Raw genomic sequence first — 6935 nt, 5'->3', positions numbered from 1 at the left:
GTCTATTCTGACTCAGAGAGACCCTATAGGAGAGAGTAGAATTGCCCCATAGAGTTCCCAAGGAGCACATGTTTGATTCAAACTGCTGACCTTCTGGTTAGCAGCGGTAGCTCTTAACCACTACACCACCAGGGTTTCCTGGCTTTGTATAGATTCCCTTTATTATGCTGAAGAAATTTCCCTTCTCTTCCTATTTTATTGAGAGTTTTTATCAGGAATGGGTGTTGGACTTTATCAAATGCCTTTTCTGCATCAATTGAGATGATCATGTGTTTTTTTCCTTTTGTTCTATTTATGTGATGGAATAAGTTGATTAATTGTCAAATGCTGAACCATCCTTGCATAGCTGATATGAATCCCACTTGTTTGTCTTGTATTACTTTTTGATATGATGTTGAATTTTAATGTCTGGAATTTTCACATCTATATTCTTAAGAGATACTCTTCTGTAATTTTCTCTTTTTGTGGTGTCCTTACCTGGCTTTGGTTTCTGGGTTATTTTGGCTTCATAGAATGAATTTGGGAGTATTCCTTCCTTTTCTATGCTCTGGAATGGTTTCAGTAGTATTGGTGTGAGCTCTTCTTTGAATGTTTGGTAGAATTCTCCAAAGAAGACATCCAAGCCCGGCCTTTTTTGGGGGGGTAGGGGGGAGGTTTTTGTTTGTTTTTTTTTTTTTACCTCTTTAATCTCTTCTCTTGTTATGAGTCTGTTCAGATTTTCTATCTCAGTATGTGTTAGTTTAGGAGGGAGTGCGTTTCTAGAAATTTGTACATTTTCTCTAGGTTCTCAAATTTGTTGGAGTACAAATTTTCATAATATTCTTTTATGACCCTTTTTACTTCAGTTGGGTCTGTTGTAATGTCCCCATCTGGTTTCTTATGTGGGTTATTTGCTTCATCTCCTGTTTTTCTTTTGTCAATTTGGCCAACCGTTTGTCTATTTTGTTGATTTTTTCAAAGAACCAACTTTTGGTCTTTTTGATTCTGTTTATTGTTTTTCTGTTCTCTATTTCATTCATTTCTGCTCTAATCTTTGGTATTTCTTTCCTCTGTTGGCTCTAGGCTTCTTTTGGTTTTCTTTATTTGTTGGAGTTTAGTGCTAATGTTTTGATTTTGGCCTGTTCTTGTTTTTTGATGTGTACTTTTATCACTATAAACTGTCCTCTGAGTTCTGCCTTTGCCATGTCCCCAAAGTTTTAGTATGATGTGTTTTCATCCACATTTAATTCTATGAATTTTTTATTCCACCTTTGATTTCTTGTTTTAAAGTAAAAAAAGAAAAAAAAATTTTTTTTTTAAGCAAGGTATAATTCAGTTTCAATGTATTTGATTCTTTTTCCTTGCTCTTCCTGTTATTGTTTGTACTTTCATGGCATTGCAATCAGAGAGAATGCTTTGTATTATTCTGATGTCTTGGATTTTATGGAGGCTTGCTTCATGGCCCAAAAAGTGGTCTCTTCTGGGTAATGTTCCATGTGAGTTGGAAAAGAATGTATACTTTGCTGCTTTTGGGTGGAGCTTTCTATATTTGTCTATGCTGTCAGGTTGATTGATTTTGGCCTTTAGATCTTTTGTATCTTTGTTGAGTTTCTTTTTATTTATTTTTTTCTTGTACTTTAAGTGAAAGTTTACAGTTCAAGGTAGTTTCTCATACAAAAGTTTATATACACATTGTTATGTGACCCTAGTTGTTCTTCCTATAAAGTGACAACACACTCTTATATTCCACCCTGGATTACCTGTGTCCGTTCAACTGCTCCTGTCCCTTTTTGCCTTTTCATCTTGCCCCTGGACATGAGCTGCCCATTTAGTGTCATGTGTCTACTTGAGCTAAGAATCACACTCTTCAGGAGTATCATTTTATGTCTTATAGTCCAGTCTAATCTTTGTCTGAAGAGTTGGTTTTGGGAATGGTTTTAGTTTTGGGCTAACAGAGAGTCCAGGGACCATGTCTTCTGGGGTCCCTCCAGTCTCAGTCAGACCAGTAAGTCTGGTCTTTTTACTAGAATTTGAATTCCGCACCGCGCTTTTCTCCTGCTCCATCAGGGACTCTCTTTGTATTCCCTGTCAGGGCAGTCAATGATGGTAGCCAGGCACCATCTAGTTCTTCTGGTCTCAGACTGATGGAATCTCTGGTTTATGTGGCCCTTTCTGTCTCTTGGGCTCATATTTTCCTTGTGTCTTTGAGTTTCTTTTTAGATGTCTTCTCCTTTACTGAGAGTTGTGTGTTGAAGTCTCCTACTATTTTGGAACTGTCTATTATTGTTTTCAGTGCTGTTAGAGTTTTCTTTTTTTTTTTTTTTTAGTGTATTTTGGAGCCTTGTCATTGAGTGTGTAGACCTTTATTAAGATTAAGTCTTCTCAGTGGATTGTTTCTTTAATCATTATATAATGTTCTTATTTTTTATGGTTGACTTTGCCTTAAAGTCTATTTTACCTGAGATTAGTATTGCCATGCCTGCCCTGCACTTTTTTGGTTACTGTTTGCTTTATATATTTTTTTCCATCCTGTGATTTTAAATGTATTTTGTCTTTGTTTCTAAGGTGTGTCTCTTGTAGACAGCATATTGATGGTTTTTTTTTTTTTTTTTTCAAATCAATTCTTCTACTCTCTGTTGCTTTACTGGTGCTGTTAATTCTTTTATGTTTATTGCGATTATTGATAGGTATGAGTTTATTGTGTCATATTGTAGTGCTTTTTTTTTTGTTACTGCTGTTTTCTTTATTCTTACTTCCTATGCTGAGTTCCTTTTTTTGTGGGTTTTTCTTTTATTTGTTATTATAGATTTTGTGTTTAGTGAGCCTTTATGTGTTTCTTCTTTTTTATTCTAATGAGTAGGTTTGTTAACTTGTTACCTTGAAATTTACCCTTTTCTTCCTAAGTTTGAACCTGTATTTTATTACTTGATATCTCTTTGACTTCCTCTCCCTTTGAAAGTTCTATTCCTCCTCTTATTGTTTTGATGTTGTCATCATTTACAGGTTGACGTCTCTGTTTGCCTGTTTAAGTCTTTTAACTGTTTTATTATTTAAAGTTATTTACCTGCATTGGTATGTGGCTGATTCTGTCTTGTGTCATAAACCCAGTCATCTGAAATTGTTAGTTCTCTAATCAAAGGACTCCCTTTAATAATTCTTGTAGGTTTGATATGGTTTTCACCAGTTACCTTAATTTCTATTTCTGGAAATGTTCTACTTTCGCCATGGTATTTGAGAGAGAGTTTTGCAGGATATGTTATTCTTGGTTGGATGTTTTATTTTCTTTCAACACTTTATATATGTTTTTCCATTGGCTTCCTACCTGCTCAGTTTCTGCTGAGTAATCAGAGCTCAGTCTTATTCTTTCCTTTTTGTAAGTGACCTTTCTTTCTTCTTGAGCTGATCGCAGGGTGAAACCCTGGTGGCCTAGTGGTTAAGTGCTACGTCTGCTAACCAGAAGGTCAATAGTTCGAATCTGCCAGGCGCTCCTTGGAAACTCTATGGGGCAGTTATTCTCTGTCCTATAGGGTTGCTATGAGTCAGAATCAACTCGATGGCAGTGGGTTTGGTTTTTGGCTTTTTGATCTCAGGGTTTTCTTTGTCATTTGTTTTGGCAAGTGTGATCACAATATGTTTTGGTGCCTCTCTTTTAGAGTCTATCCTACGTGGGGTCCATTGAGCTTTTTGTATAGTCAGCTTTTTGTCTTTCATAATATTGGTAAATTTCTGCCAGCAAATCTTCAACAATTTTCTGTGCGTTCCATTTTCTCCTCCTTTTCTGGAACTCTGATCACAGGAAAATTTTTGTTCTTGATTGTGTCCCATGTAATTCTTAGGCGTTCTTCATTTTTCTTCATTGTTTCCAGTGATTTTTCCTCAAAGTGGTATCCATGAGTCTGTCTTCAGTCTTGCTGAATCTGTCTTCCATTGTCTCATATTTGCTCCTAAATCCATACAGTAAGTTTCCATTTCTGAATTTTCATTGTTTATCTTTTGGATATCTAGTTGCCGTTTTTGTATGATTTGTAATTGTTTATTTATTTTGACATTTTGTTCTTGTATTATTTTCCTAAATTCTTCTATTGCTTTGTCTGTGTTTTCCTTGATTTAGGTTATATTTTCATTGGTTTTGTCTGTCTTTTCCAGATTTTGTCTATTTTTTCTTTGTGTGTGTGTGTATGTGTGTGTGTGTGTGTTTTCTTCATCTCTTTCCTATCTCTTGGAAAGTCCTAAATATTAGTCTTTTGAATTCTATGTCGGGTAGTTCCACTATCTTTCCTTCTGTTGGAAAGCCATCTGATTATTTGTTTAGGTCACTTGCTGGAGCCATCTTGTCCTGCTTTTTAATATGTTTTGATATTGTCTGCTGTCTCTGAGACATTAAGATAGTATTTTTTGAAATTTATTGATTGTATGTTTATTTTTTGTCCTGCTTTTTTGTTTTGTTTTGATATGTCAGGGTGGGTGGGCCAGAAGTGCTTTGTTGCTTGCCTGTCTGTGGGCATGATAGCTCTCACCACCTTCTCCCAGTGGTCAGGGCAGCAGCAGGAACAGTCAGCCTTATTCACTATTCACTGGCTTAGTAAGGCATCTGAAGGTAGACTGGGTGGGCATTGTCTGCTTCGTGGTGTTGGTCCAGTGGTGCGGGAGTGTTCACAGCACCTTACCAGATAGGAAGGGATGTTGGATAGGGAATGGTACTGGCTCACTTCTCACTGTACAGTGGCTGGTTGAGTGGCATGGAGGGAGGGGCTGTGTGAACCAGGTGCAGCAGCACGGCTGAGCACAAGCAACTCTCTAGACATGGCAGTGTGGCTGCCATCAGTGGGAGAGGTGGTGTATGGGGCTAGGTGGAAGGGAGAAAGAAAAGACAGAAGAGAAAGAAGAAAAAAAAGAAGGAAAAGAAGGGAAACAATGGTAACATGGTGGGAGCCAGCAGGTGGGGGCAGGAGAGACCAAGGGCAGTGGTAGGCCAGTGGCTGTCTAGCTCCTGTGGCATGGTGGGGGTTCGGTGGGAGGTGGGGTACGGGGCTATGTGGGAGAGAGAAAGAAAAGACAGAAAGGGAAAAAAAGAACAAATAATCAAACATAAATGATGGCATGATGGGAGCTGGCTTGTAAGGGCGGGGCAGACCTGGTGGTGGCAGGCTAGTGGCTTTCTGACAGTGGTGGTGTGGCTGGAGCCTGTGGAAACAGGGAAGGTGATGTACTGGGCTAAGTGGAAGGTAGAAAGAAAAGGAAGGAAGGAGGGGGAAGCAATGAGGTGAGGGGAAGGAGTTTTGTATTGTGGACCTCGGTGGTGGGGGCTGCTTGACTGGAGGAATTCTTGCTACTCGCCAGAAGGGTGAGGGGATGGGAAAGTGTGTTTCTCTGGTTACCAGGTGCTCTGTCTCCTGTTGAGAGCTCTGTGAAGTTGCCAGCCATACTCCCTGTCTGGGGTTGTTGCTGGATGACGATGCTGTGCGATGTTAGTAGGCAGGGCGCCTCCACTCAGTATCTCTCCTTGCTCTGTTTTCCATCAGTTTCTTCCTACATTCGGTGCTTGATTTAGTTCTCTAATCCTTCATTTGATATTTAGGGTGCCAGGATTGATGTATGTATCTATTTTACTTAGTTTTTAGGTCTTTTCTTCAGAGGAATAGTATGCTGTGGCTGCCTAGGACACAATGTTGGTTCTGCCTGACATCACGACTCTTGTTACTTGAGCCTCTTCACATTACATGTTACCTTCTATGGAATTAAGTGGCACAAATACATGTCTTCTACTTTTTTTCCTAGCACAGCAAGATCATTTTCATTGGTTAGGGCATGTCGCTGGTTACATTTCAGTTCCAAGCAGAAGACAGTTTATTGTTGGTATAGATTCCAGCCAGTTGAACCAAATGAGTAGGGTGGGTAGTTGGTCATATGAGGCTTAGTTATAAAAACTAAGGATAGGAACCAGTATTTTAAAAAATTTGCTGTTTTGGTCTAGGTTCTCTCTATTTTCATAGTGGCCCTTATCAGGGGTCAGTAAGCATTGAATATTAGCATCCCTGTACATCAGGGGACTTTGCAAAATAAAGCTTACATATAGTATATTGTTGTAGTCAGTAGCCATTGTAAAGCTACTTGCATTCACTGGGCCTTAGTTTCTACATCTGTAAGCTGGGCATAATAGCAGCTGACTCTGTTTAACAATGCCAAGTGAAGCCACTAGAAGGGGGAAGAAATATATCAGAATTCTGTGGAGTCCCATTTTTCTGGGAGATGCCATCTTCCCTGAGATAGGGGCCGTTCTTGTCCAAGAAATTGCCCAACTTGCTGTCTACTGCAGGACTCTCTGAGGGGCTGGACAGAAGCAACACAAATTGATACTGCCCAGTGCAACCATCAGCTCCATCTCCTCCATGCCCCATCTCTCTTTCAGAGCCATCTGGCTCAGGGCCTCCTGCTACATCAACAATACGGGATGATGGAGTGGTCAGTCACAGAGAAAGGATACACAAGAGCCCCACAACATCATCCATTCAATCCCTGTGACATTCCTGAATATCCACTCGTGTAAGGCACTCAGTCAGATTCTAGGACCATGACTATGACTAATACCCTGATTGTGCCCTTGAGTAGGTCAGTGTATGACAACAGAAACAAACGATGGTGCTGGAGGGTGGGTAATACAGCAATAGAAATGTGTACAGGGGTTGGAAGCTATGCAGAGGATAAATTGGTTAAATCTGTTTGAGGTGGTTGGGGAGGCGGAACTCTAACCATGCGGGTTCTGCCTGAGCTGGACTTTGAAAGATGAATAGGAGCCTTCTGGGGGCACAAAAGCAGTTGAGGTAGAGGAAACTGCATGGGTTCCCTCCACTTGTTTGGAGAAGTTTCAAGAATTTTGGAGAGAGGGTAGCCATGGTTAACAAAAGTCATAGTAATTTTAAGGCCAGTGGCTTCACTTGCAATTCCTTTCTTTTTTT

The sequence above is a fragment of the Elephas maximus genome, chromosome 12, assembly GCF_024166365.1.
Source record: "Elephas maximus indicus isolate mEleMax1 chromosome 12, mEleMax1 primary haplotype, whole genome shotgun sequence".
NCBI classification, from domain to species: Eukaryota; Metazoa; Chordata; class Mammalia; order Proboscidea; family Elephantidae; genus Elephas; species Elephas maximus.
The sequence above is the reverse complement of the archived record's forward strand: the minus strand, read 5'-3'. Positions refer to the sequence as shown.